The sequence below is a fragment of the Tachypleus tridentatus genome, chromosome 8 (genome assembly GCF_004210375.1).
Source record: "Tachypleus tridentatus isolate NWPU-2018 chromosome 8, ASM421037v1, whole genome shotgun sequence".
Taxonomy (NCBI): Eukaryota; Metazoa; Arthropoda; class Merostomata; order Xiphosura; family Limulidae; genus Tachypleus; species Tachypleus tridentatus.
In genome coordinates, this window is record NC_134832.1 from 65753456 (window position 1) to 65775403 (window position 21948).

The 21948-nt window shown below is 34.2% G+C and overlaps 1 long non-coding RNA gene across 1 annotated transcript; it reads right to left on the reverse strand.

Moving 5' to 3' along the window:
• Nucleotides 1-11: 11 nt before the first annotated feature.
• Nucleotides 12-3835, reverse strand: LOC143222552 (uncharacterized). Its single transcript, XR_013012308.1, has 3 exons — nt 3208-3835; nt 3012-3051; nt 12-501 (listed from the first exon to the last, which is right to left on the reverse strand). It is a non-coding gene; the product is annotated as an uncharacterized LOC143222552 (long non-coding RNA).
• Nucleotides 3836-21948: the final 18113 nt, after the last annotated feature.

Genomic DNA, 21948 nt, shown 5'->3' on the forward strand with positions numbered 1-21948 from the left:
TTTTTACTTGCTTATGATTGAATATTTTAAGGTTACAGAAGATATCTAAATAACTTGAAACAACTAAACTGAAAATGCACAAAAAGATAGAATATTGAAAAGTATATATAATATGCTCATAGGGTACAATAGCACTGTAAGTGCTACACTATGCATGATGGATGGCCATGGTATTATATGCCTTCAAGATCTGAATGTTCATGGGACAGTTGAAGCTTACTGCATATGAGGAAAGAGGGCTTCATTAACCTACATCTTTGTTGTTTGTAGTATATCGTAGGACATGGTTCACTGCTTTTGATTCCACTTCTGTTCCTTGCATTGGCTTGTAAAGTATAATAAGGTGAATCTTGCGTACATATAAGACACACCTTTCAAAACATGTTTTCAGAAACGTGCTAGAGGTATATGGTATCTCATTGAGGAACTCACTGTTTTGGCATTTGTCAGGTTTTTACATATGAATGGGTAGGATTCTTTAAAGTAGGTGTCTGTGACTTGCTGGTGATAAATTTTAACAAAAACAAACAATGTACAGTCTACTTGTTTTAAAAATAATATATTGAAACAAATTGAACACTTATAAAAATGTTTATTATACAGTTAATTATCACAGAGCATCCAGAGCTTTAAATTATTCTTTTTTTGTGTGTCAAGGTCCACACAATCAGGTTCAATTACTTTAGAACACAATTGAAAGAATGAATTATTGTTCTCTGCTCTGTTACTTCAAAACATTCTATAAAAATCACCACTATACACTCTTTATAATTGAACTCATAATCACTCAGTCTATATTTAAATAATTCAGAAAGTTCTAGTAACATGAAACAACAATTTAACAATTGCATACTCATAACAGTTGAATTTGCATGCTTGTTTGGTATGATTTTACTTTCTTATGATCCAATCTTTTATGGTTACAATTGATATTTAAATTACTTGAAACAACTAAACTGAAAATTCTTCCAAAGATAGATATTGAAAGCTGGACATAATACCATAATAAAAGCTTTAAACAGTTTTTATTAAAATGTTTTAGGTAATCAAAAATAAAAGTCCTACACTAACACTTTAAATTCACACTAAAATTATGAAACAATATAAAATTTAGATTTGTGAAATAAATTGACCACTCTTGCGTAAGATATTTAAAGATAAATCTTCATGTAGACTTTTGATGTAATAAAACACGTTTAAATGTATAGATTCATTCAAATCTATGAACATTAAAATGTTGATATTAATTTAAAACAACTTTAAGGAATTACGAATTGGTGCTTATGTAATTCTAAAAAGAGATGTGGAACAACTCACAATAAATTGCATAATTGAGTTTGATACACACTTGTTCAATAATTATAATCACTAACCTACTAATCTTGAATTATTCTTGATACAGAACTGTCAGATGATTAATCTTTTTTATCAGTATAAATAATATTGAATATTATGAGTATTTTTGAACTATATAAGAATTATTCAAATCATTAAGAACTTTTTACATATTTAATGACTAAACACTTTTTTACTGATTACTACCTACCATGAGAAATAATCATCTTTAAATATTAAAAAAATTATCAAAGTGCTCTTATACCATTAAATAATCAAAATTATCATTGCTTTCAGTTCCATGGTAAGACTGAGAGCTTGAAACACTAAAAATCTAGTTTCAATCATAGATAATCTACTGTGTAGCTTTGTGCTTAATAGAAAATTTAAAAAAAATACTATTTTCTGTGTATATTGAGGGAATTCTTTAATATATATTAATAAAATTATGTTCAGAAATGGGTAAATCTTATGATGCTTTCACTAAATTGTTCATACAAGTTTAAGTAAAGATGCTAATAATTGTTATAAAGAAAGATGTTAAGGTGGAAAACTTTTTACCACATTTAATATTTGAACTTTCAAATCCATATTTTGTAAGCTTTTAAGTATATGTATTATTATGTGGTGAAGTATTAAATGTTTAGTTAAAAATTAACTTGAAGAAATGAATCAAACTGTATATGTGCAATATTTAAGTAACAACTTGAGTAATAATAATAATTTGATACATTTACAAAGGACTGGACTATTGCACTTGCATGTAAAACCACAAATAATTTTTCTGTTGGTGAGATGGACACTTTTTACAAACAGTTTGGCAATACTAGCATTTAACACAGATTACCAATTCAAGAAGATTTACATGAGGATAAGAAAGGAATATTTAAATGAAAACATATGAAATTTATTAAAATCAACTTTACACACTCTAAGCTTTAATCACTATTAAAATTTTTACACTTGTGCATCTAAATATTTAAATTAAGCTCTTACCTAGATTTAACAATTCAATTACAAAGTAAAATTATATTCGTTAGAAATGTCAAACGTGCATGGATGGAGCTTAGAGCACAGCTGACTGACTTTTTTTCTGGTTCACACTAGGCAGCTGGTAAAATAATGATGCACTCAGACTAGTGATAAAATATATACAGCTTTCATAAAGCATTTGCTAACAATCATGTGAGGTCAAAGGTGATATATGAGAGCTCTTGTTACATGACCCCAATAGTTAAAGGTCATTATAAAGGTCTCATAATTTACTTTAAGTTCATTATGGTATCATTACTGTCTTTAAGGAGGGTATTAAAAATATAATGAAATATTCTCACTATATACTTTTAGTCAACTTAACTAATATTCTGTTTGATATATTTATTTTATTAACTTTAACTTTCAATTCTTTAAATATACTTGTTTTTTTACAATTATAAACATTTTTCCCGAGAGTAAGAAATTTTCAGTCAATATTTCAATAAGTCTTAGCTTTAATTCATCATAGTCTTACGTTCCATCAAATGATATTCAGAAAATTCATGAATATAGTATTAATGAGATTATCTAATATTTCTTTAATTTGCTTTACTTTTTAAACATCAAAGTTTGAGGTGTATATATGGAAATCAATATAAAGTATGTAATATGTTACACTACTTGTGTGAGTTAATACAAACCAACAATATCTTGATACTTTCTTCTTCAATCCGTTGTGTTCTGTGAAAACAGCAAATTTATACAAGAAATAAGGGGAGTTCATAACTTAAATTACATTCTTTTATATATAGCTAAGAATTTGACTGGACAAAATTAATGAAACTAAAACATAATCTTTATTACTAAGAAATAAACGAAAACAGCAAGCATACCTACCCATGCAGACAACAAGACAGTTGGTCCAACTATAATGGCCCTTAGCTTTTTCCCCTAAAAGATAGATTATCAAATAGATTAAAAGCAGATATCTTCTGGAGAACTGTTCTTTCCCTGATTGCCTAATAAAAGTTATTTTAACTGAATAAAAAAAAAAGCTTAAATTTCTATATAAGTTTATTATCTTTGTTGTCTACAATGTCATATTGCTGGTTTTTATCTCTATACACCATTGCACATTTGTGGCCTTCAGTGACATAATTGTTACCAAACAAACAGATGTCACAATGTTAATCCTTAAAACCAGACCTTACCTGTTCTGTTGCAATTTCATGGAAGCTGACAGTATGTCAGCTACTAGTGCATAAAAAAGAAGAGTGACTGAAATGCTATAAACTTATTCCTTCCTAGATCACATGCTCCTGCTATGACAATGAAGAAACCTAATCACTGAAAAAATTTAAAAGTTACTATATTACTATGAAAGGTAAGAAATATATAATATGCCTTATGCTACACTTTTTTTCTTACTCTCTCTCAAACCTGTCTTCAGGCCAACAATTAAATTTAACTTCAAGATCAATCATTTCTGATGACATGATTCATGAATACTTTATTTTATTATTAACATACATACACCATTTGAACAGCATGAGTAGTATTTTATCAATAACCTGCAAATAAATACAAGATAACTCTATAAAATACCTTCAAACAATGGAAGAATTCAGTGTAAAAAAGTAAATCTAAAGGAAAAAATAATAGAAATGCAGATATGCTATCAACATGAAGAATGAACAAGCTATTACAAAAGAAAACCTAAACACTAAAGTAGGAAAACAAATTCAAATAAAATTAATAAACCAATTACAACCCACTTTACATGAAATCAAGCAAAAGGCATTATTAAAATAACTGCACTCATATACATGTACACCAACTGAAAATATAACATCATTGTTTTTCACTCACACTCACATGCAGGAAAGAAAGAGAAGAAAACACAAAATAAATATGTATATATATATATATACTATACATAATAAAACCTTTAAATTTCCATTACATACAACATATACACTTATCCAGAAAAATGGCCACAAGACATTATTCTGCTCATCTTAACTCCATTAGCAGGGCTTTCAGTGTTACTGTGGTCTTTTGATTGGTGGGTCTGACTACCTCAAAATTCACTCATAACTCTCCCTAGGTTTTATTATGTTTATTGCAGCCCTTTACATAAATGCTAGATCTCTTCCTCATAATTTGATGGAAGGAGTAGCCTGTCACATCAGCCAATCTTCCTCCCAATAGGGCCTGGGCTTATGTTCATACATAAGAGGCATTTCAGTACTGGAACCTGCTATAACTTGGGCCAGTTTCTAATCACTTGGTGGCCTAATAGAAGACTCAATACTTAATTTCTTATGAGTGGATCATTATAGTTTATTCACCAGTGATACCTTTTTTTAGTCACAGCAAAATATGTCCTACAATCTTTCTCTATGACCCTTGCCAATGATGTGGTGTTCCCATGCTGATAACTGCAGGCTAAACTGTCTAAATTATCTGCATTGTTCAAAATCCTCACCATGTTCACCTTCTTACTGGAACCTGCCATACTTTACCATTTTCAAGAGTCAAACATCCCTGGAAACACACCTAGTGCTGGGAAACTGTTTCTCAGTTTGTACAAGTAGTGATCATTTGTATGCATAAGCACATTTGTAAGCATTAGCATTGTGAAGTGGTTATGCCATGATTCCTGATGGGCATGTCACCAGCCTCCTTTGAACTTTTGTCTTTATCTCCATGGATGGTATCAATAATAGCAAACATTCCTGCTCCTCTGCCACTTGCAGGTTTTGTTCCTTCACATGATGTTTTCATGCTGGGAACTCTTACACACGTTCTAGCAACATTAAATCCTTTATCAGTCTTTGTGGACTGTTTGCCCTACAAAGACTACATAACTAACCCATTCACCAAGTCTTTGAGCCTTCCTAAAGCAGAGCCTGTTTAAGGTGAACGTTAATTTGACACTTCTCTCCATTTTGATTACATTACAACTGTCACTGGAAAGAAAATTCTGGGCATTCTGAAGTAACTGTGTTGCTTCGTAGCTTGAAAATAAAATAATTGTACTTATGCAAAGAATTGTTGAACAGAAATTTCCTGTAATTCAAGAATAACCTGGAAATGGAAATTTATGTGTTTGCTTACATACTTATATTACCATATTTATTTGCTGCCATTAAATTATGTTACTCCCCCCAGTGGCACAGTCATATGTCTGTAGACTTTTTACTATTAGAAAATGGGTTTCAATAGGCATAGTAGATAGACTTTTGTGTAACTTTGTTCTTAATAATAACAAGAACACTATATTGAATAAAGCAACTATATAATTTTACAGGATTACACCAGCTCCTGCATTGAAGACATTGACAATATCCATGGTTTTAATCATATATACTCTTCCTAGCGATAGTAGCATCATGTATGGACTATCAAACTCAATACATGAAACAAATAATCACTGATTAAATTCTGACAAATTAACACTTTAGAACTATAGATCTCTTTACCATGATTAATCATTTTCTTTGATATGATTGTACTCCAATTTATACTGAAATTAGGCTCTCCATCTTTAGTAGTCATAGAACTAGCTTTTCATTTATAGACACCAATGAAAATTTAGTGGGAGTATAGTAATGCCTTCTGTGTGGCTACAGGTAGAGGCAACCCTGGTTTAAGGCATGAGCTTACCAGACTAACACCTAGGACCTCACACTAACTAGGGGACCTCAAGCTAAGACTACCAATGAATTTCATGTAGAGGTTCTGTCTCTAGGGGGTCTCTATAAGTTGAAAAGCCTAGGGTCAATAAAACCCTTAATCTAGTCTTGGGTACAGTGAAAACATCCTGTAATGACATAGACTGTAGCAGAGCTTTCTGACTTGGTTAGGGTATTTGGAGTAATTGCCTCAAAATACTAACCAATATTTTAAATAAAAAATTACTCTCTTCTAAGTAAGAGTAGCAATTCCCTTTCAATTATTGATATATTTCAGTTACACGATTGTCCTAACCAGTTATGATCAAGTAGCAGCTGCAAAATGTGGTTCATATATCCTACCAGTGTTCACTACTCCTCACTTCAAAAACAAGAATTCATAGCACACATTTAGCTGAAGACACTCAACCCAGTGATCATCCTAGATTTCAACCACTCATGTGTTGGTCCCACAGGGTAGTCCATACACCATATTTTTACCATCAACTGATGGTTCAGAAAGCAAGTTTTCATAATACCCTTGCAGTTTTTAATTGCTTTACCCAATTACACTGTGTAACAAAATTTTTACTTTTTCTTGTTCCTGGGCAGAAAGTATTATTTCTCAATTGCTTATGATTAAAGTAAATGGAAAATACTTATTTTTCTCTTCAAACTTTGCTTTTATGACCTGGCCACAATAGACCTAGTTCTCTGTGGAGAGGCACAATGTCAAGTGTGAGCCACTAGTAGACCTCCAGAAGGTATTGTTCCCACCATTCCACATAAAATTGGATCTTATGAAACAATTTGTCACAGCTCTTGATAAGGAGTCTGTAGCCTTCAAGTACCTTCCAGACTTCTTCCCTAAGCTGTCTGAGACAAAAGTCAAAGCTGATATCTTCGTTGGACCACAAATAAATAAGATCCTGGAGGACACAGAATTTCCAAGAAGCTCAGTAGGAAGGAAAAAAAAAGCTTGGGGCAGTTTTGTCGCAGTTGTTCGAGGCTTCTTAGGCAATCACAAGGCCGAAACTTATGTGGAACTGGTTGAGGCTCTGGTAAAGAACTACGGCAAAATGGGCTGCAGGATGTCCCTGAAAGTCCACATCCTTGACACTCATCATAATAAATTCAAGGAGAACATAGGAATACACTCAGAGGTGAAAGGCGAGCTTTTCCACCAAGATATATTGGAGTTTAAACGATGCTACTAAGGATCATATAACAAAAACATGATGGGAGACTATATTTGGGGGCTGATACGTGAACGTGATTTTCATTACAGCCACAAATCTCGAAAAACTATTCACTACTAAACATTTTTGTTCATTTTTGTATAACTTTAGTACGAATGCATGTAAATCGTTATTCATATGCTGTTTTATTCAGACCCTATGTAAATGAAAATGTGCAAATTTGCCTGATTTTACATATAAAATAGGTTAATTTCCAAATTCCACTATCCAGGTCACAAAAGCAAAGTTTGAAGGGAATAATGCCTATAAGCAATTAAGATATAACACGTACAATGCCCTTTCAACCATTATGTCCTCGACCCCTTAATAGTCCCAGCTTTTAAATAACAAATCAGTCCTTTTCATACTAATCACGAGGTCAGTGCTGGTATAGACTTTCATGTTGCTATCCTCTGTTTTCTCTTCATTGATGAATGATTATAGGGGGCTCATGATTGTGCCCTCGTCTTCCCTTGACTGATTAGCCTTTTCTTCAGACTTTTGGTCTTACCCAAAGGCTCGTCTGTGACGTATGAAAACAACTATAAATATGATTCATGCACTTTCCGTTCCTCGCACCCACTAGAGCTCATACACTAGGAGTCCAATATGTTGGAATATCAGGTATGAACCAATCCAAGCAGAACCAATTATTATCACACAGTTGGTGTGTATCATAATCATGCCCAGTCGCCACACTGAAATATCCACTCTCTTTTTTTTTTGTGATAGCATTTTTCTATAATCAGTGGATTTTCCAGGTTGCTGTCAAGCAAACTAGTTTGCGTCCACAATTTTTACCTTAGCCAATCCAGGTACTCTAATGAGTAGAAGCTGTGGAACTTTATGTTATACATTACATCTACAGTAAACAGTAAAAGCAATAACTCACACCAATCAACCAATTCTCCATTATTATACACCCCATCATATGGCAAGTGTTCTTCCCAGTCATTTTGATTTGGATTCACAAACATCACAGATATCTGCTTGGTAGTCCGCCAAACCATAGGACAAGGTATGATAGAGTGAAATTGTAGTTTTCACCATATACAACACTTTTCACTACTAAGTGAATAGTTGATTTTGTGGTTGGTTCCTTGATCTATTTCAATCTTTTCTGGGCCTTACTAGAGATAAAGGAGTCCCCATGGTAGATCTAACTCTTTCAGTTGTTTATTCCAGAGCTTCTTAAGTGTGAATTTTGGTACCCATCTTTCAGTGGAATGGCTGCTTTATTGTTGGCATTTATTATAGCATTATTTATCATAGTAGGTTAAGGCGTTCAACTCGTAACCTGAGGGTCGCGGGTTCGAATCTCGGTTGTACCAAACATGCTCGCCCTTTCATATAACCCTCGTGTAGCTTTACGAGAAAATCCAAAAACAAACCTTTCACAAAATTAATATTTCTATGTGACCGGAAGACTTTGCCGATGTCTTAATGCATATACATATACTTAAAAATCAACTGTGTTCTAGCTAGAAGGTGAGTTAATACATTAACGTAATTAAGAAGTTATGGTTGAACTAAGTAGAAGGAATAACAAATAAATTGTTAAGAAAACCTTAACAAAATAAAAGTAGAATTTACTATATCACAAAAAGACTGGAAATGATATTATGAAATGTATGAAAGTATCAAGCATAGAACAAATTCAACAATATGTATTCAGCATCAATATCGTCGTGCAGTTACATATAATTTACAGGAGTTTACAATAAGATATCAGAATTTTGTGTTAAGAGAGAAATTACATTGCAACTATTATATTTTAACAGAACTCGCTGTCCCAGATGGGGACGTTATAAGTCTATGGATTTACAACACTAAAATCAGGGGTTCAATTCCTCTTGGTGGACACAGCAGAAAAAAAAACCGATGTAGGTTTGCTATAAGAAAAAAAAATACATACTGCAGAACACAAACAGCAGGTACCAGATTTGTTGTATTAAAAATATGATAACCTTATCAATAGTATGATCTAAGCCAAATTTATGCCAATTCGATAACTGGGCAAAAATGAAAAAACTGGGAACTAATGACTATTTTAAATTGATGAGGTAGTGTTCTGCATATGAAAAAAGTGTAAGTTTACCTTCAAACTTTAGAAGCAAAACTAGGTACACACTGTAAGAATTAATATAAAGATACCAACAAAAATTTCAAATGAGGAAAATAAGTCATTCACAATATTATTGGAATAATTCTGAGTAAAGTAACAAACCTTACTCATTTAGAAGAAACCGAAATACTTATATTTAATTATTTAAACAAGCAAAATTATGGAAATAAAAATTCTGTGATGTGTCGAAATATAACACACTTTCTAACTTTTATTGTAATATAGAAATTTTAAAACCTTTTCAGTTATTAGGCTCTTGTATTGTCATGGCAGTAATACGTGATTCAGGGAAATGCTATGTTTACAATATTTCAGTCACTCCTTCCTGCATGCTTTAGTACCTAACAAGTCATTTGATACTCATTCATTTGCTGATAACACAGTCAATACAGCTTACTAATGCTCTGGAGGAATAAATACCACAAGGATTTATTAGACAGAACAAAGATAATGAGCTTATCTGGAATTTGAGTCTATTTTCCTCATTCATTTGAAAGGAGTTCTACTTAGTGATCCAAAAGACAAGACTGGAATACTTTTTTTCCTCACTAGTAGTTGACCTTGTGGGAGAAAAAGCAAAAGAATATCCTAGTAGGATTAGTCATGTTGGTCTCTGCATGGGTATTTTTGATGTTTTCTCTTATTTATCAGCAACAAAGAATATGTTTTATTTTTGTGAATTTTGTCCAATTCTTTTATTATTCGCTCGTAAAGGAATTCAGTTTAAGTTATGAACTATAGAACACATGCAAACCTGAAGATGGTACCCTGAAACAATCAAAACATAGGCTTAAACCTGAAGTCTGAGAAGTGTTTATTAGCGCAAACGAAAGTGAATTTCTTGGTCACATAGTGGGAAGAAATGGAATATCTTCAGACTAAGCTGAGATAGATGTAGTCCGCGATCCGTCTTAACTCGTGATAAAGCATGAAATCCATAATTTTCTCGGTTTCATATCTCAAACTAGATTAATTTTTATCAGTATTTTGGGTATAGCGAAATACTTCAGATCAAATAAGGTGTATAAGCAAACATTCTTATCTTTAAAATTTGCTTTAGTGAAGGCTCCAGTGTTGACCTATCCTCGTCAGAAATATGAATCTTTACTAAAAACTGATGCAAGTAACATGAATTTTGAGCAGCGTTATCACCATTTTTTTGATGGAATGGTACACGTAATTAAATATACTAGTCATAAATTCATGGTTCCTGAATACAGATATTACATGATGAAGCTGCTAGCTGTAGTTGCTTTTATCAAGCACTACTTGTATGGTAGAAGGTTCACCATGTTTCAGTAAACTACTTACTAAACTTTAAAAGCTGAAGAAGAGTATAACAGCATTGCAAGAATATTATTTATTCATAGTTAATCATCTGGATCTATAGCATGAAAACTCCGAAGAATTACTTAGATACACAATGAAACATTATTCATTTATAGTTCTGATCTTAGACACCTTGTAGGAGTTAAGATCATTTTTGCTATAATAAACTGTTTGTTTTTTTAATTTCGCGCAAAGCTACACGAGGGCTTTCTGCGCTAGCCGTCCCTAATTTAACAGTGTAAGACTAGAGAGAAGGCAGCTAGTCATTACCACCCCCGCTAACTCTTGGGCTACTTTTTTACCAACGAATAGTGGGATTGACCGTACATATAACGCCCACACGGCTGAAAAGGCGAGCATGTTTGGTGCAACGGGGATGCGAACTTGCGACCCTCAGATTGCGAGTCAAACGCCTTAACCAACCTGGCCATGTTTGGCCGTCTTTTGAAAAAGATTGAGTAGGTGTATAGCGATATCTAGTCATATGAGATGTTACCTCATGGTCTAACATCTAAACAGAAACCTTTTCTTAACCTTGAAAACAAGTTAATTCACAAGGTAGAGTTAGAATTATTCCTAATTATTGCTACTACACTTATGCAGTGGTTTAATTTTGTATTTTTTTTTACACTAAGGTTATTTTTCTGTTTCTTTTTCACGATTCCTTTATTTATTGAATTAATTTTTTTTGTTTTTGAATTTCGCACAAAGCTACTCGAGGGGTATCTGTGCTAGCCGTCCCTAATTTAGCAGTGTAAGACTAGAGGGAAGGCAACTAGTCATCACCACCCACCGCCAACTCTTGGGCTACTCTTTTACCAACGAATAGTGGGATTGACCGTCACATTATACACCTCCACGACTGGGAGGGCGAGCATGTTTAGCGCGACGCGGGCGCGAACCCGCGACCTTCGGATTACGAATCGCACGCCTTAAGCGCTTGGCCATGCTATTGAATTAATAACAATAACATTGAGATTTATATCGTTTTGCGATTACATGGGATTACTAACTGTTTTTGTAAGTGATAAAATTTGCAGTTGTTTGAAAGTTTCATTTTGAATTTATGTTATTATATTTTAACACATTGTTATTTTATCCTAGTTAAAGCCGCATTTTGATTTAGTTCGTTACAATCTCTAAATAAGTACATAGATCATTAGAAAATGCTATGGGGTTCAATAACTTTTCTCTTAGTGAAGTTTATGACAAAAAGCATATCTACGGTGTAGGTCGCCTCATGTAACAAGAAATTTACATGATGTTTTGCTATAATGATAGCTTCGATTCCCCTCGGTGGGCTGAGCAGATAGCCCTTTGTGGCTTTGCAATAAGAAAAACACAAACACACACACACATATAATGATAGTACCTTACGTCACTGTTAAGGAAGCTGGTATCAGTTTTATCATACAAACATATTCACTTAAAACAATTGATTATCTAAAAGATGATTTAGTATTTTAGTGCAACTAAAACTCATAGATAAACTAAATGATAGAAGGATATAATAAAGTGATAAACACAATCATAACCATAAAAAATGAATTTAATATATTACAAGGTATCTCATAACCTGCATTTCCAATAACCTGTGACCAATGGAAGTTGTTGCTGTCATCTTCTCTGCTCCTTTGTGTTCTCCCACATTTTACTCATGTGCCAACTTCATCACATGAGTTCAGTATTCTGTTGGTACTATGATCTGTTTAACTTCCCTAGTAGAATTGCAAGTACAGCAATCCTTTCTGGCCCTCTATTCTATATGTTCATTTCCCCTTGTTCTTGTGGTATACTTTCTCTTGAGCACGATTCCAAAATTTCTGAAGTGAAGGGTCTTTCTTTTGTGCCTCATTCAGTTCTCATAAATCTACATTTGGGATTTCACCCTTCGAGACTTGCAGGGTCTTAATATCTTGCTTTCGTTTCCTCACCTAAGTTTTAGTGATTACTGCAGGTACCTCATCAATCTTCTTTCTCTCTGTTTCCGCCAAATTTCTAATGCTTAGTATATTGTCAATCCACAAGTTGTAGATGGGTGCTTTCATACAAATGGTCTCAAGGTCGTCTATATAGTAGGGAATGTCCAATTTTATTCCTGCTATGGGAAAAATTCTCACTGTCCCATCCATTAGCACATACAGATGTACCTTGTGGTAGATGTTGTGGTTTCTTGGCATTTCTCAATGTTTGTTACATGCTCCAATCACCACTGGCACTGTTGATCTGTTCATTAACTTGAGCTAACCATCAATTATGCAGTGTTTATTCATGGTTATAGCACTTTCTTCGTGTGGCGACTCTGACAAGTTATCTTAATTCTGTTTCTTCTATCAGTACCATCCATGGTGGCATTCACTCTTTTCTTGTTTCCTGTAAACATCATCTTTATGTTGAAATTTCTCGTACTGCTGTTGGTAATGGGCTTACACTCACTCGTAATGTGCATCATTTTATGTCAAGCATCTTTTCTCTCTTTTGTCCTTTGCCTTCTTTTTTACCTTACTTGGCACCTTTCCTCTAATCAGTCAATCCTGTTTTTGATTTTGATTGTTTTTTTTTTCAGATAAATTGCTCCATAGGCTTCCATAAACTGTTTTGAAAGCTTGGTCATTTGGTCCATGTCTTTTGGTACTCTCTCATTTAGGAACAATAATTTTGCAGTGGAGCACAGGATCATAAACCATTTGCATATTAGTAGATCTGCCAGACTTTAAAACTATCTTCACACTTAGCCATGTCATTCCACCTTGTGCCATAAATTGAAATATAGTTTTTCCAGTATCAGATTTGATGTTTATGAATTTTCGGTAAAAAACGTCCTCGGTAAGTTAATAACGTTTCAGCAAGACCACTTTTAACTTGTCATAGTCCATGGTACCTCTTAACATCATGGCTGCACACGCACTTGTAGGCCTTTTCGTGTGAGATCACAATTTGAAATCATTGAAGTTTACAGTTCTTGAACGCAAACTTTCCTTTGCCATGTACTCAAGACATCTTTATTTTGATATTGCTTCCCAATTAACTTTAACTTCATTATAGACTCATGACTAACTTCAAGTTAATGGTCAGTCATTAATTTTATCATAGTTTTGGTACAGATGGGAAGTTTTGCCTTTGTTTATGTTCTCAAGTAGGCACAGTTGTTATCCTTACAATTGAAATATAGTTTTTCCAGTATCAGATTTGATGTTTATGAATTTTCGGTAAAAAACGTTTCCATAACCTTGTCTTGACTTACTTACATACAAGAGCATTATCTTTGCAATAATAAATAAAATATGCTTACATACACAGGTGTGCACGTATAGTTGTGTAAAATACTTTATGACATTGTTTTATTTATAACTGTGAAAGGAGAGTGTTACAAAATTTCCGACTGTTTTAATTTAAGTACAGCTTTGGTGTTAAATTTAGATATTTTTATAAGTAATAGTTTACCGCAGGTGTGACTTTACTAATCACACCTTCCGTAGTTCAGTTGTTGTGAATTTGCGATGGTTGTATTATTGCATCATGTTTCTAGAACTTTCTAAGATTTTACTATACTCATTTGTTTCTTTATTTGTAATTAAGCAAAATGGGCTCTCTGTGGTCTGCCACCCACGATTATTGAAACTGTGAGGCTTATTATACATACAATATTTTGTAAGCGTGGAAAGTTCTAAGTCTCAGTTGTGCTATTTATAAATATGCATGTAAAAAGTAGTTTGAGTGAGACAAATTTAGTGAGAGATATAGTGAAATATCTAGACTGCTTGTTCGTGATTTTAGCTATAAAAAGCATACAGTCGCACTTTTTTAAAAGTGAAATTATGGCAGACTGTGAGGTAACAACAGAGTAAATTAAAATAATTTATCTTGTCACTTGTATTCTAAAGTAACTGAACCAGCTTATATGGACTTTGACGAAAAAAGACAGTTGTTTAAAGCTCTGGATACAACTATGGCGATTAACCCTGAAATGAATGCTAGTACATACATATTACTTATCTTAATATCAGGCCCCCGCTAGTACAGCGGTAAGTCTACGGATTTACAACGCTAAAATCAGGGGTTCGATTACCCGCGGTGGGCTCGGCAGAGAGCCCCATGTGGCTTTGCGAAAAGAAAACACACACTTATTTTAATGTTATTTCAAAATAAGTAAGTTTTGTACTGTTTGTTTATTGTTGAATTTATTGCCAATAAGTCACAGACACGTACTATAAAGAATTTGGCCCATGCTGTATAGTGGTGGGAAAAAGAGGTTATAATCATACTACGTAACCTTATTTTGATAAGTGAATAGCGAGCGGCGAGAGATTTGGCTTAAAGATGGCAATTTACGAATTTGTTAAACAATAACAAAACTAGATTGTTTGTTTTGAATTTCGCGCAAAGCTACTCGAGGGCTATCTAGGTTAGCCCTCTCTAATTTAGTAGTGCAAAACTAGAGGGAAGGCAGCTAGTCATCACCACCCACTGGCAACTTTTGGACTACTCTTTTTACAAACGAATAGTGTGATTGACCGTAACATTATAATACCTCCACGGCTGAAAGGGCGAGCATGTTTGATGTCACGGGGAATCGAATGCCCAACCCTCAGGTTACGAATTGAGTGCTTTAACCACCTGGCTATACCAGGCCACAGATCAAAGAAACTGGAAAGATAGGGAAAGAAAATAAAGGTACAAATTGAGAAAGAAGGAAAGGAAAAAGGGGAGGCTGGAGAAGAATAGCAAAAACTGAGATTGCCAAGCTCTTCCCATACAAAGATGGAGAACCAAAGGATGACAATGGGGTCAGGGCCAGCCAACCTAAGCCACCCAAATTTAAGGAACAGAAAGATAACATGGATGCCTTCCTAAGGAGATATGAAAGACTCACACAAAGTCAGATCGGGAACAAAGGCAACAGAGCAGTCTATCTCAGCCAGTATCACAATATTTAACTGTTGATATATGACTGCTGCTACGTTTTACTGTCATAGTAAATTACTGTTGGGACAATGTATTGCTGGCAAGTAATTATGTACTCAAAACATTTCCTAGTACAATGAACGAGATTTTTCTAAAATAAAATTACCATGAACTAATAAACTATCACATTAAACTTGAATAAAAATAAAATTGAATAATAAAGTAACTGAATGAGGTGCTGGAAGAAATAGGATAATTGTATGTTTGTTTGTTTGTTTTTGAATTTCGCACAAAGCTACTTGAGGGCTATCTGTGCTAGCTGTCCCTAATTTAGCAGTGTTAGACTAGAGGGAAGGTAGCTAGTCATCACCACCCACCGCCAACTCTTGGGCTACTCTTTTACCAACGAATAGTGGGATTGACCGTCACATTATAATGCCCCCATGGCTGAAAGGGCGAGCATGTTTGGTGCGACGGGGATGCGAACACACGACCCTCAGATTACGAGTCGCACGTTTTAACACGCTTGGCCATGCCGGGCCGATATAGAATAATAACCTGTTTGTTTGTTTCGAAGTTAAGTACAAAGCTACACAATGGACCATCTATGTTCTATCCACCATGGGTATTTAAACCTTTCTAGCATTCTAAATCTGCAGACATATGCTGTACCAAAGGAGGGAGTAAACTAATAAAGAAATTTAAAAAATTGCTGAAAAAAGTCTATCTCCATATAGCAAACATTACACTATTATTTATGTTTGTACTGATACAAATTTTAGGACACAACTTTTGTGTTAATCAATTTTTCACATGATAATTGTTACTTTTATAGTATTCCGATAATACAATTTTCATCCATGTAGAAAATCTTAAAATGAAACAATTGATTGTTTCATATTTTTGTCAGCAATAAAGTGTCATGGCAATCAAATAACCGTAGAATGTGGTACAACCATCTCAGCCCCATTCTTACAGGAAAAGGCTTGTTTGCTTTGAATTTTGCACAAAGCTATGCAATGGCTATTTGCCCTAGCCATCCCTAATTTAGCAGTGTAAGACTAGAGGGAAGGCATTTAGTCATCACCACCTCCCGTCAACTCTTGGGCTACTCTTTTACCAACGAATAATAAGATTGACTGTAACATTATAAAGCTGAAAGGACGAGCATGTTTAGTGTGACAGGGAATCGAACCCGTGACACTTGGATTATGATTCGAGTGCCTTAACCACTTAGCAATGCCGAGCCTTTTACTTTAAAGACATGGAGTTTTTCAGAGAGAGCACAGAAAAACGTGGATGAGATAATGAAACTGGCATAATTATATGTAGAAGCCCATAGAGGAAGTATAATTACCAAATTTAGAAAAAAAACAATGAAATATCAAAAGTAGCTGGCTAGAAACAAGATGCCACCAAAGGTGACATGAAGTTAATAGACAAAAGGTAGAAGAGATGTTATGCTTGTTATAAAAAGGGGAACATTGTAAGTAAGTGAAAGTCTGTAGCAGCAAGTAACAGCAGAAATATCAACATAAAGCAGCAGGAGCTACCCACAAATATGGTGTTGTCAAGAAACAAGAAAGAAGTGACTATCACTATTGATGATGTTGCTGGAAGAAACAGAATATAGACAACTTATGAGACTCACCACAAAATGGATGTATTATCACTATGATTAAACAGTTGATAATTGAAGGTTGACTCAAGTTAGCAAATGGATCAACAGTGCCAGTGCCAGTGCCAGTGGTGATTGAGGCATGTGACAAACATCATGCCAATAGGTAAAGGTTATGCTGGGGACAAGATAGTGAAGGTTTTATGATAAGCTGTGTGCAGCAGTAAGATATAGTTTAATATAAGATGGTCAAATGACAGGAAATCTGCGTGTACTGAATGATGGGACAGGAAAGTTTCCCACAATAGTAATAAAGGTGGGCACTCCATGCTATGATCTGTTGATTGGCAGTAGAAGTTTGAAAGAAACAGAAAGAAGACTGATGAGGCATGTGCAATCACTATGAAAGTCCTTCCCCTACTACCAACAAAAAAACAAAAACAAAAACAAAACATCTAGCCCTTGCATGTCTTGAAAGGTGCTATCTTGAATACAGGTTTATGGGAATTGTAGGATGCACAGAAGGAAGATATCTCACTGGATAAACCTCAGGACAATACTTGGGAGAAAGTAGAGCATAATACAGAATAGATGATTGGAAGGGGGTGCTTTATTGTTTTTACTGAAGAAGTTAAAAAAATCATAGTATTAACAGAATACCAGACTCAAGTAATGAAGTTGGTTCGAGTTGATTGTGGGAAGACACCTAAGAACAAAGAAGATGGCAGACAAAATCACTAGCAGGTTCTACTAGCCAGGGTTCCTTGTAGATGTGATCAAATTCTGCAGGTTATGTAACATCTGTCAAAGAACAATACTGCAGGCTTAATCAGACCACTATCCCTTGTGTCAGATGTGAGCAACTGGTATGTGCTGACTGTAGTTGACTATGTAATACATTACCAAGAAGCCATAGCACTGTTGAAGATGGTGATGAAGAGACTATTAGAAGCATTCCTGGAAATGTTCTGCAGAGTAGACTTTTCAAAAAGTCTTGAGTGACAGATGAAACCAGTTTTCTTCAAAACTGATGCAAGAGTTGTGCAGATTATTTACCATTTTGTACAACTACAGGTGCAACAGACTTTGCAAAATAACATGTCGAAGATGTGCCAGGAGAGATCATGTGACTGGGACAGGTGCCTTCAGGCAGTAATATTTGTTTACTGAGTAATATGAGTAAGTACAGGATTTTCACCATTTGAGTTACTGTAAAGAAAAACAGTATGAAATCCATTGCAGATATTGAAAGAAATGCAAACAGAGAAACAGAGTCAGAAGTGATAAACATATACCAATATGTGTAAGACCTCAGAAACTGATGAGATGGAACCTGTCAACTCACATGAGAAAGTGTGTTTGCAGTTCAAGGCAGTTAGAAGTATGTCTATGATAAGAAAGCCAAAGATTGATATTTCAAGGTTGAACTGGTTCTGCTGCCAACAGACAAAAACAAACTAACCCTTAGGTGGAACATATCTTTTGAAGTGCAAAAGAAGGTCAACAGAATAAACTATAAGGTGAAAGTGGACAGGAAAACCAAGATTTACCATGCCGAAGGGTTGAAGGGGTATTTTGAGAGGGTGGAGATACTTATCTTATGCAGCTATTGAATCACAAATAGACATTGCAGAAGTAGCTATCATAAATGCAGAACCAGAAGATGGTGACTTTGTTATAGAAGATGAAGACATATTACACTTAATACAAGTGAGTGAAGATGAGACATACAAAGACGTCAAAAACATTGAAGAACTGACTAGCAAGCAGAAGAAAGAACTTCAAGATCATGACCACGACTCCATTCAAAGTGAAACTGTACCTGATGCCATGAGTGATAAAAGACCTGATCAAACTGGAAATTGAACTAATGTCAGAAGCTGTAATCACTGAGCCTTTGAAGTCAGTTTACTATTCAACAGCCTTCTTTATGATGAAGAAGAACAGTTCAAACCACTTGTACCTATACTTCTGGAAGCTGAATCTCATGATGAAATTCAACTCTGAATCTATCAGTTACCCAGATGTTATCATGGTAAAATTAAATAGAGCCAAGATCTTTTCCAAGATCAATCTGAGTAAAGGTTATTAGTGATTTTGATAGGTATAGGATCTAAAGAGAAGACAACATTTGTGACAGCAGATGGATGCTACCAGTTAAAAATAATGTTGTTTGGAATAGTAAACTCAGTACATTTAATCAGATGATGAGATAGGTGTTGCCCAAAAATATCAACATTGAGTATTATGTGGATGACATTCTTACCCAAATAGCTAAATAGGAAGATTACTTGACAAAGAAACTCAGAAAGGTGTTCAGGTGAATGAGGACAGCAGAACTGACCATCAGATGACCTAAATGCTACATTGATTATTATGTACTGGACTTTGTTAAACACAAGGTGGATGACCCAGAAACAGCTTTGGAAGAGGAGGAGTTAAACAACATGCAAAATGTTACAGCTCCAATGACCAATAAATGAATTAGATCTTTCCTGAGGTTAGTGGGATACTATAGGAAATCTATCCTAATTTAAGCTGAAGTCACTGCACAATGGACTGAGCTGACCAAAATAGACCAATCTCACAAGGTGAAATAGAAACAACTATTCATCATTGAGGCTGATGATTCATACATTGGAATTGGAGCAAAACTTCTGCAAGAACATAAAGATGGACTTCATACAGTAATGTACATTGTAAAAAAGCTGTTGAGTAGTGAGAACAACTACTCTGTAATTGAATAAGACTGTCTAAACATCATATTTACCATTAAGAAATTCCAGAACTACCTCTACAGGAAGGAGTTCATAATCTAATTGGACTATCAGCCACTTGTATACATCCAGAGGTGCAAAATCAATTGTGCAAGAATCATCAGATGGGTGTTGTACCTCAAGAACAACAGGTTCTGCATTGAACCCATCAAGGCTACTGCAGATGTTGGTGCAAATTGTACAAGTAGGCTTTTGTGCGTGAAGTGAGTACATTCTTTGTATACACTATAAACAATATTTTAATTTTTTTTTGAAGAGGAACTTTTATATATATATAAATATATACATATATCACTGTTTTAAGGTACATTAAAGCATTAACTCACCTTCTAGCATATTCTCTTGATTTCAACTAAGTATGTATGTAACATGGGATTTATAGTAATTTCTCCCAGTGATGCTGTGCAAATATTAATAACGTTAGGAAAAATTATGTAAATTTATGGTCATGAGATGTAATATCGAGGTATCATAACTGAACAAAAACCTAGCCATATGCTTCAACAAGTAAGTTCACAAGAAACATCTGAAAACTATTATTGCTGATTATTACTTGCTTTTGTAGTTGTTCAAGTATGAATACTGTTATTTTGGAATTAGGTTCCTTTTTTCCCATCTGGCTCTTTCACTCGATTCCTTTATTTATTTAAATTACTATTAACCCTGATATTCATGTTGTATTGCTGTTTAATGTTAGTATCAACTCCTGGTCAGGTACATATTTATTAACTATGTTTTAGTAAGTTATAAACTTTGTGTTCTAATTGTATGAAAGTTTAATAATGGATTTTGTAGTTGTCAAAGTTCACTAACTTTGATTTTTGTATTTCAATTCTGGCTGGTGTGACTGCTTGTTTATGTTTTAGTCCAGCACAAAGCAAAAAGAAGCAAGGTTCTAATGCATTAAGTTCAAACCAAAATGGAAAATACAACTTTTTCACTGATGATATATCAAACTAAATTTTCTCTGTATAGCATTGTGAAAGAAATTTAGTATTACTTTTATATTTTTACTCTTTAATGTGATATAAGAATATTAACATGGTCTTTATTTGCTGATAAAATTTCAAGTAATTCCAAAGTTCTTACTTTACCAAAAAACAAAACAAAAGGAAAATATTAAATGTCAAACTTGATGGATTATGGACCATACTGAAAGGCTTCTCAACTGAATTGATATTCTATATTGCAGAGGCTTGATACCCTATATACTATGTGATATAGAAATATATTTGTTATGTATTAGGTTGTCCAGAAATAAATGTCAGAATTCTCACAATGACATTTAGAAGCCAAATATTGAATAACATATTGTTTGTTGGTTGGTTTAATCCAATGTTTGTCACTTACAGGGTGTCTTAATTGTCTGTTGTTTCAACTCTACTCAGAGTAAGTTTTGCAATCCCCAAGGACAAGAAAGACTTTCATCTGATTTTCCTCTATGACTTCAAACTTGGACGAAAAGCTACTGAAACCGCATGGAACATTAACCAGGCATTCAGCCATGGATATGTTACTGAGTTTACAGTTCAGCATTGGTTCCAAAGGAACATGGAGATGAAAGTCGTGAAGACCACAAAGGTCTTAGAAGGAAGTCATCCTTAGATGAAAACACACTAAGGGGAGCAGTTGAGACAGACCCTTTCACAACAGTAGGTGAGCTTGCAGAAAAGATAGACACAAGAAAATCAAGCATTGCCAACCATTTGAGTTGATTAAAAAGTTGAAAAAGTTGGATAAGTGAGTTCTGCAAGAGCTGATTAAAGATTAACAAAATTGACGTTATGAGACCTGTCAAAGATAACACTAAAAAAATTGAACGAATTGGAAATCAAGGTTCTGCTTCATCCACCTTATCCACCAGACCTTTCCCCTACATATTTTAATTTTTTCAAGCACTTTTTAAACAATAAACAATTTCAAAACTAGGCAGCTGCAGAAGAAGCTTTCAGGAAGTTCAATGACCATA